Genomic DNA, 20,168 nt, shown 5'->3' with positions numbered 1-20,168 from the left:
GGGGAAGGGGATGACAGAGGGTAAGATGGATGGCATCACTGACTTGATGGACATGAGTTTGCAAGCTCTGGGAGTTAGTGATGGACAGGGAAGCCTGGTGTGCTGCAGTCCATGGGGTCGCAAAGAGTTGGACACAACTGTACAATTGAACTGAACGGAACTGAGTACATGGAGTAACTGAGCTATACCATTACTCACAATACAGACTAGCTTTAGTTTCATTTGAGGTGTGATGGATACAAAAACATAATGAGACAAGACTTACCCCCTGCTGGCCCAAATATGCAGAGTTTGCAATGGAAATGGAGAGGGATTCTGTCCTATAACTCTTAGATGCTTTACAAAGTCAGAAAACTTTTAAAGGAGGGCCAGAGAATTCTGTAAAAAGGGAGAATCTTGGCCAGAGTAGTCATGCTCTTATGAAGCTCTTGAACCATGCTAGGGAAAAAGGACAAGGTGCAGGAAAGGGCTTTCAGAGGCCTCTGGGGAACACTGGGAGGCAGAGACAATGCTGTCTTCTTGAGACACCCCCAAACAAGGAAAGTTTGACTTGGCTGCTTTGTTTTAAGAACCAGGGCAGTCAATGGTATAGTGTTGAGAACAGTACAAGAGTTTATTGAGTCAAAGGATGCATGAGTATTTCCCAGGCGGTTGTGGCTCACACTACAGAGACAGTCAGAAAGGGATCAACTTCAATTCTCTTCTGTGAAGTCTGCAAATTGCAAGGAAGTCTCAGTATAAAGAGGCTGGATTTACCAAGTGCCCAGGAACTGAAAAAGTATCTATCTTAGTTCAAGGAAATGCAGAGAGGAAACTCCAAGGAGCCTCAAGAGCACCCCGTTAAATGCACTCAGATGTAACATCTTCAGAACCAGAAAGGAAGAACTTATCAAGCCCCGATCTGTTCTAGACTTATCTCTCTAAATTGTCCTACATTCTTCCCTCATAGCTCAGTTGGTAAAGAATCTGCCTGCACGAAGGTGGGATAATTTGAAAGAATAGCATTGAAACATGTATATTACCATATGTGAAATAGATCCAGGTTCCATGTATGAGACAGGGTGGTCAGGGCTGGTGCACTGGGATGACCCTGAGGGATGGGATGGGGAGGGAGGTGGAAGAGGGGTTCAAGATGGGGGACACATGTACACCCATGGCTGATTCATGTCAATGTATGGCACAACCCACTACAATATTGTAAAGTAATTAGCCTACAATTACAATAAATAAATTAATTTTTAAAATATTAAAAAAAAAAAATCCGCCTGCAATGCAGGATACCTGGATTTGATCCCTGGGTTGGGAAGATCCCTTGGAGAAGTGAAAGGCTACCCACTCCAGTATTCTGGCCTGGAGAATTTCATGGACTATATAGCCATGGACTGTATAGTCCATGGGGTCATAAAGAGTCAGACACAGCTGAGCGACTTTCGCTTTCATCCTAGGTAGCACACAAGTGCAGTTAGAGGTAGGGCTAGATAGTGAGCAGAAAGATGAGAGAAGAAGAAAACCAGGCATGCTTTTCATTCAGGTTTCAGATCTCAGGAGAAGAGAAGGTTTAAACTGAGATTAGATTTTTTTTTTTTTTTGTAGAGGAATGTAAAACCTCAATTTTGATTTGAGGCTATTTGCAATCTATGGTAACTCTAGAATTGTCTATTACCTGAGAGTGAGTAGAAGATTCACAGATCTTCAAAAGTTTTCTTACAAGGACAGACGAAGAGTAAATTCTCCAGTGAGAAAAGTTTAGAGATGCACGGAGAGAGAATTATTGATGCATTTTGATCGCAGATCCACTTCACACTTACTTAACATACTGGATACACTTCATTGTTGAAATATTTTCTATAGATAGAATTCTGAGATTTGAATCATTGTAAATTCATTTTCTTTAATTTTTGTGACATTCAATTAAAAAAAGTTTTTTTGAGAAACAGTCATAGTTAAAAATGCACTTATCTCATTAAAACATAACATTAAATGAAGTGTGTTAGTACTCTGACAATATAAATCTCCAAATGAGTCATAAAATATATGCTAATATGTACAGTGTTTATACTCAAGTTATTTCTGTTCTGTGTCACTTATGAGGCCAGAAGCACCATTGTTAAAGGGGAATTGCCGGATGATGATGTGGTTGGTCCACTGTGAGGGGCTAGCCTATACTTGCACATATCAGCCATGTCAGATTGGAAGGACATTCCAGTTATTTTAATCACATGACATTTTGAAAATTTTTAATTATTATTAATATGCATATTGGTTCCTTAAGTGAGTCTGGAGGAGTTGTCTTCTTTCTATTTCAAAAAATGAATCAGATGCACACTATTATATAGAGAACAGATAAACAACAAGGTCCTACTATGTAGCACAGGGAACTATTTTGATATCTTGTGATAAACCATATTGGAAAAGAATATATATAACTGAATTACTTTACTATACAGCAGAAATTAAGACAGCATTGTAAACCAACTATACTGAATTTACATGTAAAAATGAATTATTCCCATCAAGATACTCTCCTCCTTATTTTAGTACAGTGAATTCTTGGTAAAGTTCAGATAAAAAGAAATGATCTATTTCAAGTGTATTTTAACTAGTGATAGTCTCTGTGAGAATGAAACTGGCAGTACATGGCAGTCCTTCCCCATCTGAGCAGCCCTGGTGACCTGCATTCTGCTTCTTTCACTATCATGATCAATATGATAAAGGAATCCAACTTTTTTACTTTAAAGATAGCATGAAACATGGGCCTGATCACACTAGAATAATGATATTTTTTCTCTTTTTAGTTTAATAAATTTTTTGGTGGAATTTGATTAAGGAACAAGAGCCATCCATAAGGTAAGTGAACTGTATAGAAGCAAAAGTATGAAATTCCCCTCTTTAAAAAAATAAGAGTGCTATTTGTATTAATCACTTTAATTCATTACTAAACTATAAGGAGAGGAGTGCTGCAAGTTAGCTGCTCATCCACAGAAAAATAGCAATTCCAAGCTAATTAAAGAAGCTTTTCAATTTTGGTCCAGTGACTACATTTAAAAGTTATGTCATATTTATCAAGTGAACATAATTTAATATGATAATTCAAAGAGAACTAGTTGAAAAGACACTATTGTAGTAATTATCTGGGAGGCATATTCAATAAAAGCAGTTTAAAAAGTTAATTTATCTTGATTTTATGAGAAAATGATTCTTGTTTTCAGAGTTGGTAATTATTGTGAAAAGGCTTCCTCAAGTTTTTGCACATTTAGAAAAGATTGATGAGTGTAAGGCAAAATTATTTATTTTCACTGTAGCTGACGGAAAAATTTGTGCATGCTCTGAAATAATTTTGCAGCTGTAGCTTGCTTCAAAATCAGGCATTCAGAGCACATACATTTTGAAAACTAGGATTCATTTTTGTGTTACCAACTGATGTGGCAAGTTTCTAAAAATAAAATGTACAAAAATATTTTAAAATTCTTCTCTCTAGCCTTAAGTATGTTATAATATATGTAAGAAGATTTCACTCTGATGCCCTAAAAATCACCATTATTTTTCATATATTTGTGTCTTTTACATTGTGAATTACATCTTTAGATGTTTTGGTGAAAATATTTTGTTTTTCAAATTTTTTACAATCTGGAAATTTGTTATTAAACTTAATTATTTAGAAGATTTTAGTGAAAGTGTTACCCTCTTAGAGACAATAGCTTAGAGAAAATGGCATGAGTATATTTTCCTTGCTATGTGATACTAACTCATCAAGGAATTTTTAAAAACTGTAGATATGTCTTAATTAAAGCATAAGATTAAATGTGAATTCCCTCATTTTCACATCAAGTAAGTCGTTCTTGATCTTATCCTGAGCTTTGTGGGGGCAGCAGCATCCATTGCTATTTATCTTTGCTGCATTTAGCATCAAGTTTTGTGTATAGTAGATTCTCAATAAATTTAATTGAACAAAAGGAATTTAAGTGTTTGGTTAATTTGATGCTTTAGGCTATTGAGTTGGGAGTATTACTCTTGGTTTGATTAGTAACTATGTTTCAAGCTGTTACCCAGCTCATAATATTCTTTCTTCCATCCATTCAAAGAAGATTCATTGGTCACGTCTTATGAGCCAGGAGCTGTCCTAGGTCCTGAGAATAGAGCTGTAAGCAAACAAACAAACAGACAAACAAGACATGATCATTGCTCTGAGGAACTTGATAATCTGGTGGGAAAAGGTGGAAATAATAAGTTATAATCATAGAAGATAAGTTTTGAACACTTGTTATGTAACAGCCACTGTACTAAGTACTCTTCATATATTATATCATTTTACTCTTAAACTTAGAAGTTCCATTCATTTATTTAATAAATTATTTTCAATTATTTTGTGCTAGACACTATTTTACATAGTGTTTTAGAAAAAAAAAATAGCATAAAGAGTCTAGGGGATAATGGACAGGAAAAGTGGTTTTTTTAACAGAAGAATTGGGGAAGGTGACTCTGGGGAGGCCATATACCAGGAGAAGTGATAGCGTGACCCTTGAGTAGATGTGGAGGTAGAGTAGTCCAGAAAGAGGAAAAAGAAATGTTATCATACAGAAAGGGAAATGAGCTTGTTTTGCTCAACAAATTGACAGAATGCATTTGAAGCTCCAGTAAATCATTGAGGGGCCGGATTTGGGTTATAGGGTGGAGAGAGTAGTGAAGTGTATAAGGTTAGAGGTCAAGACCAGATAATGTAGGGTCTTGTAGATAATAACAGGAAGTTTATATTTTATTTTAAATATGATAGGAAACCTTAGAGATCTTGACCTGGGGAGTTTGTGATCTTACTTACATTTTCAAAAGCCTTCTCTGGCTAACTCCCCTTTCCAATATTCCGTATGCCTTAGTTCATTCAGACATGCATTTCTTCACCCCATTATTTTTTCTTTTCTTCCTTTCACTTTCATTAAAGAGATATATGCATATGTTTATAAACTGAAAAGAATTCACTGATTACATCTAGTATTCACTTAAGCCATCTGATTAGAAAGAATTTGGTTTTGTTTGGAAACTTCTCCTGTCATGAAGTGAAACAATTACCTACCACTCTTATGTCAAAGACAGATTTTCTTTTTTCTATCTTGAGAGACTTAATCAAGGATTCCTGATTCCAAATGGTATTAGTGTCATTGTTCATAAAAATCAACGGGAAACTCATTCTTTACTTGCTTAGGGAGACCAAACTCTTTTCCTTTAAGTCACCATGAGTTTTCAGATTCTCCTGCCGGGTGGAGGAAAGTCACTCTGTGACTTGAAACAGAGTTCCAAAGCCACACATTTGCCCAGAAGAGATCAGAAAAGGAGCTAGAATCTTACTTTGAGAATAATTGAAGGGAAAGTAAAAAATCAAAAATAATAACAAAGAGTTAAGAGGAAATGAAGCAGAGGTCTCAGTTAGAGGGCAGCCAGAAGGTGGAAGAGGGCAGCGCCCAAGAGGAAAGCAAAATGAGACAGGAAGCAAGCTAAATGCTGACCGCAAGAATTGCAAAAGAAATGTGTATCGGAAAGAGGATTTTTTTCCTGAAAAGATGAAAATCAAAACCACAGAACATTTCATCGTTGATAATGGAAACACTAAGGTCATGAACAGAAAGGAAATTTTACTGACAAAAGATTTCATTATAAAGTGCAAGAAACCGGATAATCAACAATAAACATACAAGGAAATCATAATAAAACTGGTCAGAATATTTGCAAAAGTAAAATTGAGATTTCAAGCAGGGTTTTATTCATAAATGGAGGCAGTTCCCACTAATTATACTTCGGCTTTAACACTTATCTCTTCTGAGTATTTATGTTTCATCCTGTATTTTCTTTAAAGGTGAATTTTATATTCACTTTTGCAATGTGAAATATCCTCATTTGTTTAATGTGTTCTTATCTCTTTGAATCATATAAGCTCTGATTCAATTAGGTAGATGTGACTCCTGGATTGCCTTCAGATTTATGGAGACATATTTATCATTTTTAGAACAAATCAGATAAAGAAAGGTCTGCTCAATGAAATACAGTGATTTATCATTTTCAGGAGAGGGGAAATTTGTTTGCTATTTTATTACTGCTGTAATTCCAAATTATCTTACAGGTGTTTTAGAAATCTGTCTAGATCTGATAAGTTCTTTCTATTTGGAATAAATTGATTGTCTCCTCCCAGAGAGGATAACTGCCATATGCTCTGGCTGCTCTCAGAGATCAGTAAACCCTGGGAATATGAATGTGAACTACAATGTGCTGTTGAATTTAGCAGAAGTAAGAGCATCCTCAAAAGTAGATCGTTTTCTAATAAGCAGATGGTTATTAGTTGTTACTTTAGACCTTGGGCTAATCCTAGAAGAGGCTATTAGCAGGTAATGGATTAAATAAGGTGACTCATATTAATAAAGTTTCTTTGATATGAAAGAAGAAAAACAGCCCGTCGTAGATCAACCTTTGTCAAATCTTTATGTAGCACATGGAATGCTCTTGAAAGAGACTGAGCCGTAAACTTTTTGATTAAATGTGAAAGACTCTGGGTTGCTTTTTTTTTTCACTGGAAGCACACTCTCAGATCTGAAAATGAAAATTTAGAGCTGAAAAGGTGTGGCTGGTGAAGAAACATGGAGGGTGAATGTCTTGTCTGAAGTCTTACACCTCATTGGTGTTACTTTGAAATGAAAACCTGCATCTCTGAAATATATTCTGTGCTTTTGCTTATTGATCTTTGATTATCTTCTTCTCGTTGCATTAGTATCTCAGCCTCCTGAACCTGTCATCATGCTTTCCTCATGCCAATTTGAAAATGTACTTTCAGTGTTACATGAAAAGAGCAATAGTGAGTACCAGAGGTTCCCAGGTGGTGCAGTGGTAAAGAATCTGCCTGCCAAGGCAGGAGATACAAGAGATGCAGAAAGTTTGATCCCTGGGTCAGGAAGATCCCCCTGGATTAGGAAGTGGCAACCCACTCCAGTATTCTTGCCTGGGAAATCCAATGGACAGAGGAGCCTGGCAGAGTGAAGTCCACAGAGTTGCAAAGAGTCCGACATGACTGAGCAACTGAGCACAAGATTCCTCACGTTCTATAGCAATTGTGGGGAAGACAGGGATAAGGAAACTGAGAGGTCTGCAAGTCGACTAATGGTATTAAGTATTTTGAAAAAAGGAAAGAGCGTGATAGACACATAGCTTTATGTGTTTATTCCCTTTGCTTTTTAAACAGAAAAATATCTCCTTCACTCTCAAATATTTACAATGAGCAGCAATTTAAAAGATGTTGACAGGCAGTTGTTGGCAAGTTCACTGAAGTCTTAAGAATCTTCTCTGTATTCATTTTTTGGGTTTTTGAATAATCATGCATAGTCATTGACTCTCTTAAATCCATCCCATTCCCTATTTACGTGGACTTTTATTTCTAGATATTAGTATTACAGTTGTTTGCCTGTTTCCCGGATGTAACTATCACTGAAGGCCCCATTTGCAAAGCTAAGCCAAGCCATCATGACCTGTCTGGAGAGGTACAAAAGAGGACGATACTCCAACAGCCCAGCATTGCTTAAAGAAGCCAGAGCAGTAGAAGCTCCAGGGATTTTGCCCAGAGCATAGCATGTGCTCTGTGTTTAGCCCTGCAGCTCGTTATCGGACAGACACCCCCTGACTGTGAGCAATTTTTGTTCCTTGAGGCCTGCTGATACTGGCTGTGGTTCTGTCATTGATTTGAACATAATCTGCGTGTTGCATCTTTATTGGATTGCCATGATTCATTTAAAAGGAAATGTTTTTGATCCTTGCTGACTGGCTTTCACAGTGGGGTGGGGTGGGTAGGGGATTGGTGAGCAACCTAGAAAAGAAAATACTTTCAACGTTGCTCTTGAGTTTATGGCTGGAAGGGAGGATGGCTAGAACACATTAGTCCTTTTGCTATTCAGATGTGTGACTGCTTCAGCTAGGGGGCCTGGACACATGATCCATTTTCTGTTTCCTGTCTAGCGTCTATTTGATGCAATATGCTCCATGTCTCTTTTCATTAACTGGGACCTATATGATGTCAGTTGAGAAAAACAATAGCTGATGTTATGAAATGTGCACAGTGGCATGACAAAGGTCTGTTAAAAAGGCCTTTTACTTTCTTCCATTGTATGTTTACTATTGTGTTTTATGCCTGCAGCTTGGCTGTATTGAAGGAAAATATTTCAGCAGGGCCCTGCTGTTTTTTTTTTTTTTTTTAAACTTGCCTTTGAAATGCTAGATAACAGTGAACTCCAGTAATGGCAAACTCCTGACATTAACAAATGTGGGACAAGTAACCCCATCGAGGCACCTAACAGTCATCATGCAAACACTCTACTTAAGACCAAACCTACAAATGGAAGCGAAATCTGCTCTGGGGGTGAGTGAGGTTTGGGTTAACTTTAGTGTCACAGATGAAGTACCCTTGATGATGACTGTAAATTATATCCTGGAACAAAGTGAGCATGCATGCTCAGTTGCTCATTTGTGTATGACTCTACAACTCTATGGACTGTAGCCCACCAGGCTACATGTCCATGGGATTCTCCAGACAAGAATACTGGAGTGGGTTGCCATTTCCTCCTCCAGGGCATTTTCCCAACCCGGGGATCAAACCCATGTCTCCTGCGTCTCTTGCATTGGCAGGTGGGTTTCTTGACCACTGAGATACCTGGGAAGCCCACAATGAAATGTGAGGTGCTGCCACGTTAGAGAACCCCAGCAGATTTGATTCAGGAATGGGCGAGCTGACACTGTGTGCGGAAGAAAAGAGGAGGAATATGAAGCTTTGTTGTTAACGCAAGTTGAAATATATATGGAATTCCAAGACTCAGAAGACTAGCACTCTTTCACCTTGCTAGTGCATCTTAAGACCAGATAATACTTTATCCCATCGTTGCTTGGAGAATTTGAGATTAGTGCCCTACTGCTGTGTTGTATTAATTAAAGAGATGATAAGAAAACCTAACATTATGGCTATAATCTCAACAATGCTAACAAAACAAAATTAAAACCTGACAAATAGTTTGAGGGGAGTTACAGAGCTGAAAAAAAGATTCCAGCTTTAATGAGCTGCACTAATTGATGGAACTCTGATTTGTGTTGCTTTTAGCAACTGTATTTAATTGCCAAATTAATTGATAAGTACTATCATGGATTACAAATGCATTATCCACGCACAACCATAGCATGCATAAAGAGAGTAACTACTAAAAAAGTTCCACACCTTAAATTTATATTACAGCTACAGAAAGTTCTAAGACAGCATGATAAGCAATTACTTGTTAAGGACCAGCAATTAACATCACTACTTAAGAGCATGAATGCATTCTAAAGCCATGTAATTAGCAATATTAACCTTATTAGCATTTTTTCTTCTTAACTTTTGGAGGGGTATAGAAAGTTTTCCTAAGTGTCAATTTTTTTAAAGGAAAATATGGATATTCCTTAACATTAAAAACAATAAGCTCCTAACAGATCATAGCCAGTGTGTACTAACAACTCAGGGTTTCACAACTGCTCAACAGCTGCTTCCATATAATACAATTCATTCAAAATCCCTTTAGGGGAGGGTCACTTAATCCCCTTAGTGTTTGATCTGTAGATCATTGTGTTTAAACATGTGGGTCTATTATTAGCAAAACTACACACAAATTTTAAACATCATTCGAAGGGTTAAAATTTTTGTCATCTGTTTCACTTATGATGTCGTTAGTAAGCGGTTATACCAAACTCTACATTTTTTGTAAAACTAGTCCATGAATGAAGATTTAAAAAGTGTTAGTTGTCTTGTTTCTATGGAAACCAGCAGTAATCTACACTGGTTACTGAATTCAGGGAAAGTAGAATCAGAAGTTACCATTATGAAGAAGACACCTCTATAAACTATAAAGGTAAATTAGCTGCCAGAAGTAACTGTTTTATGTTAGGTTTATTATCTGTATAAAGTATCCTTCTGTACATAAAGCCCAGTTTACGGGCAACGAGATACTAAAAGGCTACTTTCCCTTTTCCCAGAAAATGCTTCTACTGAAGCATGAGTGTGTGTGTGTGAATATTTGTATGAGTAAAATAGTCCCAATCTGATAGTTTTTAAAAATTGCAGATACCAGTAATTGTCTACTGTATCACTGTTCCAGGGGTGTAGCATCAGCATGGATACTTTACTGCGAATGCCTTTGAAACTGACCTGGGGCTGCCTATTCCACGGGATACTCTCCTGAGCTCATTGGCAACAAAAGGCTTAGATGTAGAAAACCTTTGGTGGGGAAAACAGGACAAAACTGAAATAATCAGAAAATAAGCATCTAACCAGTTCATTTAAGGTCAAGTACATCAAAATTTAAGCAATTGTTATAGATAATTTATTTTAGTTTCCTTAATAGGGAAGAAATTAGAGGGACAGATCTAAGGATTTTGAAAAATCAATCCCATTTCTAAACCTTGGTTGTAGAAACATCATTATATGTAAGTGACTCTATTCTTAATTATTTATGACATGGTTTCCATAGCAAACATGGTTTCAGGACAGTAGACTCTTTTATTTGAAAATAGACATGAACTTTAAGGCTTCTCAGAATTTTGTGGTAGAAAATTCTGTATAGGCAAATAATAAAGCCTGTGGCTCTTAAGTAGTGTTCATTAACTATGCTTTAGTTATCCGGAAGTGGCCTCTTGGTTGTCTATGAACCCCTAAAACCATATGTAAAGTCTTTTGCATGTGTACCTTTGTCTAGAATGAGGGTGTGTAAGTTTTGGCAGTTCACCAAGATTTATGTAACTGCTTCCTACCCTGTGACTTAGCTGGTGAGGAATCTGCCTGCAATGAGGGTGATCTAGGTTTGATCCCTGGCTTGGGAAGATCCCCTGAAGAAGAGAAAGGCTACCCACTCCAGTATTCTGGCCTGGAGAATTCCGTATAGTCCATGGGGTCGCAAAGAGTTGGACATGACTGAGCAACTTTCACTATTATTGCATACTTAGGTAACTGGTAGGTAAAACTAAACAGCAGCCACAGATTTTAATGGCTGGTTCAAGAAACCCTGGAGACCCTTAAGACCTTCCAAAGGAGTCCAGAGTTCAAAACAATAATGCCAAGACATCTTTTGCCTTTCACTCTGGCATGGTACACAATTGAGGGTGGGTAAAAGTGATATCCCTCAGCCCCTCAAACCACTTAGGTGAAACTATACTACTATCCATGTATTTTGCACTGTCATGCACTAACAGTTTTAAAAAAGCCATTTCAATTTAAAAGTGATGAAGCATAAAGTTAATTTTATTGACATATTCCTCTGAGTATATGTCTTCTTAATACTCTGTGCACTAAAATGAGAAGTGGGCATTATTTGTGATGATATGGAAGTATGATGGTGTTCTCAAAGAACATTTGTATAGTTATTTGAAAATAGAAAGGAGCGTTAATAGATGCCTTTCCCCCACAAAGCACCATTCTTTCTTTAAAGAATGGATGATAGACTTATAGTTATTCAGATTGTGGTATTTGAGACATATTCTCTGAAAAGTGAATGAAATGATCCTGTTAAAGGAAAACAGCTGAAAGTATGTGTGTGTGTGTGTGTGTTTATGTGTGTATGTGTGTTTATGTGTGTAGTCATTCATGTCTGACTCTTTGTAATTCCATGGACTGTAGCCCAACAGGCTCCTCTGTCCATGGAATTCTCCAGGCAAGAATACTAGACTGGGTTGACATATCCTTCTCCAGAGGATCTTCCCAACCCAGGGATCGAACCCTGGTCTCCTGTATTGCATACAGATTCTTTACCATCTGAGCCACAAGGGAATCTCCAGATATGTAGCCAGTGATAAAATCTGAGCATATAAAAAGATGCTCAAAATCACATGTCATTAGGGAATTGCAAATTTAAACAATGAGACATTACTACACACCTACTGAAAGTGAAGTGAAAGTGTTAGTCACTCAGTCGTGTCTGACTCTGCGACCCCATGGACTGTAGTCCACCAGGCTTCTCTGTCCATAGAATTCTCCAGGCAAGAATACTGGAGTGGGTTGCCATTCCCTTCTTCAGAGGATCTTCCCAACCCAGGGATCAAATACAGGTCTCCTGAATTGCAGGCAGATTCTTTACTGTCTGAGCCAGCAGGGAAGCCCACTACACATCTATTAGAGTGATGAAAATCCAAAATACAGCACCAAATGCTGGTGAGGATAGGGAGCAATAGGAATGCTCATTCACTGCTGTGGAAATGCAAAACGGTGCTGCCAGTTTGGAAAAGGCTTGGAAGATTTTTACAAAACTAAACATACTCTTACCATATAATCCAACGGTCATACCAAAGGAGTTTAAAACTTATATCCACACAAATACCTGCACGTGGATGTTTATATAAGCTTTATTCAGTTACCAAAATATGAAAGCAATCAAGAAGTCTTTCAGTAGGAGAATGCATAAACTGTGGTATATCTAGATGATAGACTATTATTCATCACTAAAAAGAAGTGACCTATCCAGCCATAAAAAGGACATGGAGAAATTTTACATGCATAATACTAAATTAAAGAAGCCATCTGAAAGGCTACATACTATGTAATCCCACCTATATGACATTCTGGAAAAGATAAAGATAAGGAGACAGTAAAAAATCAATGTTTGTCTGGGGTTGGAGGGAGGGATGGATAAAAAGGTGAAGCATAGAGAAATTTTAGGACAGTAAAACTTTTATATATGATGTTGTAATAGTAGATACATGTCATTATACACTTGTCAAAATCCATACAATGTACAACACCAAGAATGAATTTTAATGTAAACAATGGATTTGCGGTGATGCTGCTGCTGCTAAGTCACTTCAGTCATGTTCGACTCTGTGCGACCCCATAGCCCACCAGGCTCCCCCGTCCCTGGGATTCTCCAGGCAAGAACACTGGAGTGGGTTGCCTGTTCCTTCTCCAATGCATGAAAGTGAAAAGTGAAAGTGAAGTCGCTCAGTCGTGTTCGACTCTTTGCAGCCCCATGGATTGCAGCCCACCAGGCTCCTCCGCCCATGGGATTTTCCAGGCAAAAGTACTGGAGTGGGTTGCCATTGCCTTCTCCGATTTGGGGTGATAATGTAAATAAAGGTTCGTCGATTGTCACAAATGTACTATTCTGGTGCAGAATGTTGATAGTGGGGGATTGTATCCATTTCTGGGAGCAAGAGATAAAAAGGGGCTTTCTATACTTTCTACTCAATTTTTCTGAGAACTTAAAACTCTTCTAAAAAAGAAGATCTATTGAAAATCTCTTATGGGTGAAAAATCCCATATACAATGCCATGCATAATGAAAAATTCCATACAAAAGATAGAATAAGCAACTTTAATGAATTAGGGTACAAAAATTCCTAGGTATGGTTATAGATTCCACATTGCAGCTCATCTCAGGAAACTACTATTTAGTCATTTTTCTCTGTAGTAGCAAAAATTTTCCTCAATTATATGAAACAATTATTAAAATATTCTTTTCAACTACAGGTCTGTATGAGGTTTGATTTTCTTTATTACTTCACACAAAATAACATTACAACAGATTACATATGAGTACACATGTAAGAGTGCAGCTACCTTCATTTAAGATGTGTTAAATTTGAAAAAAAGGTAAAATAATGTTATTCTTTCCATTAATTGTTTTGAAAAGTGTAGCTATTTTTCTTAAAACACCAATTTTTTATGTGTAAAACATTTGTTATTGTCATTTAAAAATAACTTAATTTTTCATGTGGTAAATATCACTTGGTAGAATCCACATAAACTGAAGCTGTTTGAAGGCCTTTATTTATTAAGGGTAGCAAAATGTCCTGAGACCAAAACATTTGGGAACCTTAAACTGCAGTAGAGTAATGTCTCTTATGCCAGTTGAGATCTGTATTTTGATCATTGTACTTCATATATTTAGATTCCTCATTCCTCATTCTTTTCAGTGACTTGGATTTCTAGAAATTGAACAGTTGGTATGAGTTTACCTAATTTAGTTATACTCACTGATGTTTTATACACGTGTTCCCCAAGTTGCCTGTAACAAGTCCTGTCCAATTGTATGTCTGTTTATTCTGCTAACTTGTTGTAGCAAGAAGACATGTGTATCCTTCTTCAAATTATGAAATCCAAAAGTTAGTGCTTTTGGAAAAATAAATCTCGTTTTTATTTCTCCAGGAAGATGATGTATCTTCTACTTAGTATATTGGTCCTTTTGCGTATTATGAAGATAGATAAGCATTAATGTAAATTCAATTGACTAGTTTATATCATGGAGCACAATATATAAGGAGACAAAATTCTACCGTTTATACAAAATGAACAGAAAATCCAAACAAGTGACTAATATGTCAGTCAACAGTCAATATTAATAAGTATATTAATGACCAAAAGTAGGGACTATTTTTAGACAAAATACATCATGCATTCTACAAAATCATAACAAAAGATGTATGTTTTTTCTAGCCACCTTGATTTAATTTAATCACTCCATAGTTAAAGAGAAAATGGCTCTGAGGTGAAAACTATCTATCCATTTAAGATTTTCAATAATTCTCCAACTGTCATCATTGTTTATTGAACCACAAGAGCACAGAAGACCCAGGTGAAGGTCTGAGTTCTCCTTCCTTCATTGCTGCTGCTACTGCTAAGTTGCTTCAGTCACGTCCTACTCTGTGCGACCCCATAGGCAGCAGCCCACCAGGCTCCCCCATCCCTGGGATTCTCCAAGCAAGAATACTGGAGTGGGTTGCCATTTCCTTCTCCAATGCATGAAAGTGAAAAGTGAAAGTGAAGTCACTCAGTCGTGCCTGACTCTTAGCGACCCCATGGACTGGAGCCTACCAGGCTCCTCTGTCCATGAGATTTTCCCGGCAAGAGTACTGGAGTGGGTTGCCATTGCCTTCTCTGTTGCAGCATTGTTTTGTATATGTGTGTGATTGTGACACCACATGAGCTGTACCTGTTAGGTCAGATTCTTAATGAAACCAATTTGCAGTTCAAAAGCATTGAACTTTATCTACTGGTGACCCAACTGGTAAAGAATCTGCCTGCAATGTGGAAGACCTCGGTTTGATCCCTGAGTTGGGAAGGTCCCCTAGAGAAGGGAACAGCTGCCCACTCCAGTATTCTGGCCTAGAAGAATTCCATGGACTGTGTAGTCCATGGGGTTACAAAAAGTCAGACACAACTGAGTGACTTTCACTTTATCTACTAATCAATCACCCCATGTAGTTATTGAAGTTTAATGCATTTTTCCTATTTCATGTCTTTTCTGATTTCATATTAGCTTAGAGGAAAAACTGCTTCAGCATATTATTTTTTGTGTGTGTGAGTTTTCCTATTAGCATATTCTGAAATAGCTTATCAATACTCAGTAAAGTATAGTAGAATGTAAGTGATATAATGGACTTTAAGTTTCTCCTAGGTCAATACTCATATTTTGCAGGTGGCATGTGACTTAACGAGTGCCACAGAAATAATTGAGAAATCAAGGGAATTCCAGAAAAACATCTACTTCTGCTCCATTGTCTATGCTGAAACCTTTGACTATGTGGATCACAACAAACAGGAAAATTCCTAAAGAGATAGAAGTACCAGACCACCTTACCTGCCTCCTGAGAAACCTGTATGCTGGTCAAGAAGCAACAGTTAAAACCTTACATGGAACAACTGACTGGTTCAAAACTGGGGAAGAAGTATGACAAGGTTATATATTGTCACCCTGCTTATTTAACTTCTGTGCAGAGTACATCATGCAAAATGCCAGGCTGGATGACCCACAAGCTGGAATCAAGATTTCTGGTAGAAATATCAACTACCTCAGATATGTAGATGATACCTTCTAATAGCAAAGAGGGAAGAGGAACTAGAGAGCCTCTTGATGAAGGTGAAAGAGGAGAGTGAAAAAGCTGGCTTGAAACTCAACAACTCACAAAACTAAGATAATGGCATCTGGTCCCATAGCTTCATGGCAAATAGATGGGGGAAAAGTGGAAACTGTGACAGATTTTCTTTTCTTGGGCTCCAAAAATCATTGCAGATGTTGACTGCAGCCGTGAAGTTAAAAGACGCTTGCTTGCTCCTTGTAAGAATAGCTATGACAAACCTAGACAGCGTATTCAAAAGCAGAGATGTCACTTTGCCAGTAAAGGACTGTGTAGTCAAAGCTATGGTTTTTCAGTAGTCATGTATAGATGTGAGAGTTGGACTGTAAAGAAAGCTGAGTGCCAAAGAATTGATGCCTAAGAAATGTGGTGCTGTAGAAGACTCTTGAGAGTCCCTTATACTGCAAGGATATCAAACCAGTCAATCCTAAAGGAAATCATCCCTGAATTTTCATTGGAAGGACTATTGCTGAAGCTGAAGCTCCAATACTTTGGCTACCTGATGGGATGAGCCTACTCTTTGGAAAAGACACTGATGCTGGGAAAGATTGAAGCCAAAAGGGTGGCAGAAGATGAAATCATTAGATAGTATCACTGACTCAATGGACATGAATTTGAGCAAACTCTGGGAGACAGTGAAGAATAGGGAAGCCTGGTGTGCTGCAGTCCACGGGGTCACAAAGAGTCAGTCAGACAAGACTTAGTGATTGAACCATATCAACTGCAGAAATAATTAATAAGCAAAGAGGATTAAAATCTGGGCTAAAATCTGTTTGCTGTTTTTATTCTAGACAGTGATTATTAGGTGAGTTGTGGAAAATATTCAATATTTACTGGAAAGCATTATCAGTAAAGAGAAATTTTAATTAATAATCAAGTCATAGACATAGACCCAGATTTTAGAGTGACCTGGAATGTAAAAGCTTATCAAATGTATGTGAGACACAGCCCATGACTTATCTTCAAATGGAGAGATAAGACATGTGCACTGCACGTGATGAATTGAAATGGTGCTTGGTAGTTGTCAGAAGCATTTTAAGTATGGTTTCAAGCAGAAATCTGGAGAAGCAGAAATCTGGAATACCCACTCCAGTATTCTTGCTTGGAGAATTCCATGGACAGAGGAGCCTGGCGGGCTACAGTCCATGGGGTCGCAAAGAGTCTGACATGACTGAGCGACTATCACTCCAGGCAGAAATAGCTGCTTCACACTGAAGGAGCTTTACGCTGAATAGGCCCGCCACTTAGCGCTGTCGCATATCAGAAGGTGCATCCTCCAAACCAAAAGCAGCCTTCTGGAGCAGAGATGCAGAGAGAGAAAATACTTCCCTGTGATACAGCACTGCCTGGGTAGAACCACCATCTTCATGTGATGGAAGGTGGCAGAATCTTTCTAGGAGGCAAGGCTTAATCCTCGATAACTGTTCTCAAGCTGAGTGCATGAGAAATAAAATATAAAAATAAGAGTTCTCAAGGAAGAAGTGAGCATCCTTATGCATCCAGACCTCATGGGACAACAGTAGTATTGGAGCCACAAAAAAGGATTCTGGGGGACGACTCTGGAGACCATTGCCTGAGCCATATTTGTTAAGGGTTTCATCACCAATTTCTTAATGAGGAGGAGAAAGACAGTAAGAATCTACTTGGATTTTTCATATTCACTATCTATAAATCTGGTATCAAAGGATATAATTATCATTGTATATTGTGGGCTTAGGTAGTATCAACTGAGCCTTGTGTTGTGAAAAACTCTTCCAGTTTTTGAGGTAGATAGGTATTTGATTGGATCAGTGGATTTGTCTGAATATTTGAGCCAGGATTCAGGAACTGAGGATGGCCAGAGACAGATAGCAGCTAGTCCTGCCCATTCTGAATCACTGGTCCAAGTCCTCTTTATATGAACCCCTGTCTAGAGAATCCAATTTGTTCAGTGTTACCTCTGTGAAGCTCTGCTGCAGTGTTAATTAGCCCAGGGTTCATTGTTTTGATAATTTCATGCTTCAGCAGAATATCATGAATTGCAAGCATGCAGAAAACTGCTTTTCAATTTGCAAAGAAACCCCTCAATGGGATCTTAGCAAAACCTTTGTAACACTCCAAGAAGAACTTCCTTTTACATAACAAAGCATTATTTCCAAGATTTAATTTTCTCATTGCTTTTCGTTTTCTGTAAAGACTGCTTGATACAAAAGGTCAAGGTATCAGCAAAACATAGACAGATTTTTGCTGAATGACATAAACCTGTCAGAATGCTGAGCTTTGATGTTCCATTAAGTGATCGATGTAGATTACTGACTTTTGGCTAAATGCTACTCAACCAGATAAGGTCAATACCTGTTAGTTCATTGGTGGAATAATTAATCAATCAATACAGGATGCTTGAAGTCAGAGAGAATTATTGCCAGGCTTGTATCTCCGGCTTTGGTCACAGAAATTATTTAAAAACATCCTTGCAGCATTAACCCCCTCCATGCAGGGTTTACTGTAACATTATGTATCCAGGGAAAAGGAAGAAAAAAAAATTCCAGTGAGCAGTACTTCTTGTAACCTTGAGCTCCCCAGAAGGAAAAGCCTCTAACAAGCTGAGAGCACCATCATTAGTTCTTCCTTTCACATCATCGCACTCTGCTTGTAAAATAATTACATGCAATTTTTCTATTTTACAGTTGGACCACATGACTCCCTGTTCTTTTGCACAGCAACTCACCCCTCCCCCAGACTGCCTGGCTGAAGGCTGGAACTGCTCACCTTTAAACATCTCAGCCGGTGGCTTTTATGGGTAGCTGGTTACAATATTTCCTAAGAGCTAAAAAATAATCCATTTGGTTAGTAGGAAAATTCTGTCTCCTCACTATTTTCTGTTTCCAATGCAACCAAATTTTTTCTTTGAAATGCACTAGGCCAGGATTCTTTGTATTTTTCATAGTTGCAAATGCTGCCATTTCCTTGAACTTGTGAGTTTGGAACAATTGGTAACACTCCTTGCTAGAGGATTATTATTGACTGGTTCTAATTATTTGCTGGTTCATGTTCTGTGGGAACAAAGCATCTTTTCTGTATAATTTAGAAATTACTATTAATTTTTTGCAGAACTAATAATAATGTTTTTATTCATTTCAATAATTATGATATGTTTAGAATGAGCCAGGCATAGTCACAATCTTTCCTCTTAAGGAACTGAGACATTTAACCAACATCTTAGCTTATTCTGGTTTTCATACCACTTCTTTGTCTCTTGCTATCATTTAATGCGTCCACATCCTGTGAAGTAGATTGTAGGAGGATTATTATTGCAATGTGTCAGTTGGGAGAAGCTAAGTCACATAAGGCTTATTTCCTTAAAGATCACTTATTTAGCAAACAGTTGGAAACAGAATACAGAATTCCTAGGTCTTCAGGAATCTATTTTAAAACTACTGACAGGTTTTGCTCAGGTTATGTATATGTAATACCCCTAAAATGATACAACATGACAGTCTCTGCTAGCCATTAGGTCCCTTTGTGGGAAGTCACTCTTTGTTCATGTAAAACACAAGAATTAGAGAAAAAGAAAAGAAGAAAAATTAAGTTAAAATATTATTACCTGTCCTCAACAACCACGCCCAGCTAAGCTCTGTCTGGATGAGCTGTGAACGCCTGTGCCTGCATACTGCCCACTTGCATGCACCCCAAGTCACCCACATCAACAACAATCAGAAGCAACATCAAAGGGCTTCCCCCAAATGAGTTGACAGTGTCAGCTTTAGATTTGAGATAGGAGTGGGAATTGAGTTTCTCGGAGCCCCCAATAGGCTGGTGGGAAAGTGACCCCAGGGTCTGGCCTGTCCATGGTTGGGGAAGCACAGGTGTGTGCGTGGGTGTCCTAGGAAACAGGTGTGCATGCTCTTCTCCAGGGTTGGGTGGGATTATCCAGGAGCAAGATCACTGAGCTGGACTCCTCAGGAAGGTTTGGTGTTTCTGTCTCCATGCCTGCCCACATACTTTCATGCATGACTATTATGTGAATCGTGACCCCCGAAGTGTGGGGCTTCATGACAGTGCTTCATCTGAAACATCTGTTTTCAGTCAGTTGCTCTCAAGGCTGATCTCACATCTTTGCTAATCCTGTCATTTCTAGGTGGGGTCTATAGTGTTTTCTTTGTCGGGGTGTTTTCTGTGTCAAGTCAGTACTGCAGATGTAGCTGTGGTTTCTGGGCCTGCAGAGAATGACAGTTTCCATTGGCCAGCTTTCAGAGCACCCCCTGTGCAGGCCCCTACAATGACAGGTAAGAAGCCAGACTG

At 38.1% G+C, this 20,168-nt stretch overlaps 1 long non-coding RNA gene across 2 annotated transcripts in view; it reads left to right on the top strand.

The window, feature by feature from the left end:
• Positions 1-2,795: 2,795 nt before the first annotated feature.
• Positions 2,796-20,168, top strand: part of LOC147350330 (uncharacterized) — a 94,170-nt gene continuing 76,797 nt past the window's right edge. For both annotated transcript variants that reach the window (XR_015148714.1, XR_015148715.1), the window contains exon 1: positions 2,796-2,847. This is a non-coding gene — a long non-coding RNA (uncharacterized LOC147350330). The remainder of the gene's footprint in view (positions 2,848-20,168) is intronic.

Source organism: Bos grunniens, chromosome 20 (assembly GCF_055505025.1).
Source record: "Bos grunniens cultivar Pamir isolate PY7600 chromosome 20, Bosgru_T2T1.0, whole genome shotgun sequence".
Taxonomy (NCBI): domain Eukaryota; kingdom Metazoa; phylum Chordata; class Mammalia; order Artiodactyla; family Bovidae; genus Bos; species Bos grunniens.
The sequence above is the reverse complement of the archived record's forward strand: the minus strand, read 5'-3'. Positions and strand labels throughout refer to the sequence as shown.